Consider the following 724-nt stretch of genomic DNA (forward strand, 5'->3'; position numbering starts at 1 on the left):
CTTGCTCGAGAGTTTGATATAAGTTGAGGAAGGGAGTGAGGGTAGGAATGGGACAAGAGTGACTATTGAACAACAGGAGAAAAGTCCCACATTGAAAGTGTAATACTGCATTTTTAAACCATGTGGGACTGGGATTTTTACTGATCAATTTCAGTGGCTGAGCTTCTTGCCCAGCTTCTCTTGACCGTATTCACTCTGATGACAGGGTCTTCAGGGTTAAAGGACAAAGGCAGCAAAAACAACTGCATGATCTTTTCCCCAATGGATTGAACTTCCTGATGGGAAATTTTGATCAATACTCGTGAAAGGTTATTGACCTGAATTGTTAACACAACTTCTCTCTTCACAGTTACTGCCTGATCTGCTGAGCGATTCTATCATTTTCTGTTTTTGTGTCTGATAAATTGTGCTAAATCAAACAGCTTGGACATGGAGATTTCAGCTGGGAATATAGAACAGAGCAGGAAGCATTGGAGACTGAGTAAAACCTCTTAACAGAAATGGTTTAGTTCAATAAACAGGTATCACTTCACTTACTATAATATCTATTTAGAAAGATCCTCATGTCATTGCAATTCTTTCCCAGGAGAAACCAACTTTAGTCAGAGAATTTCAGAACAGGCTTGTAGTTCACCTGGCAACAGTTGATGGAGGAGATCTCAACTTGTGATTGGTTTATTAATGCTAAACCACTCGTCAATTACGGAGGCATACTCACTACAGT

This window comes from Chiloscyllium punctatum, chromosome 30 (assembly GCF_047496795.1).
Source record: "Chiloscyllium punctatum isolate Juve2018m chromosome 30, sChiPun1.3, whole genome shotgun sequence".
Classification (NCBI taxonomy): domain Eukaryota; kingdom Metazoa; phylum Chordata; class Chondrichthyes; order Orectolobiformes; family Hemiscylliidae; genus Chiloscyllium; species Chiloscyllium punctatum.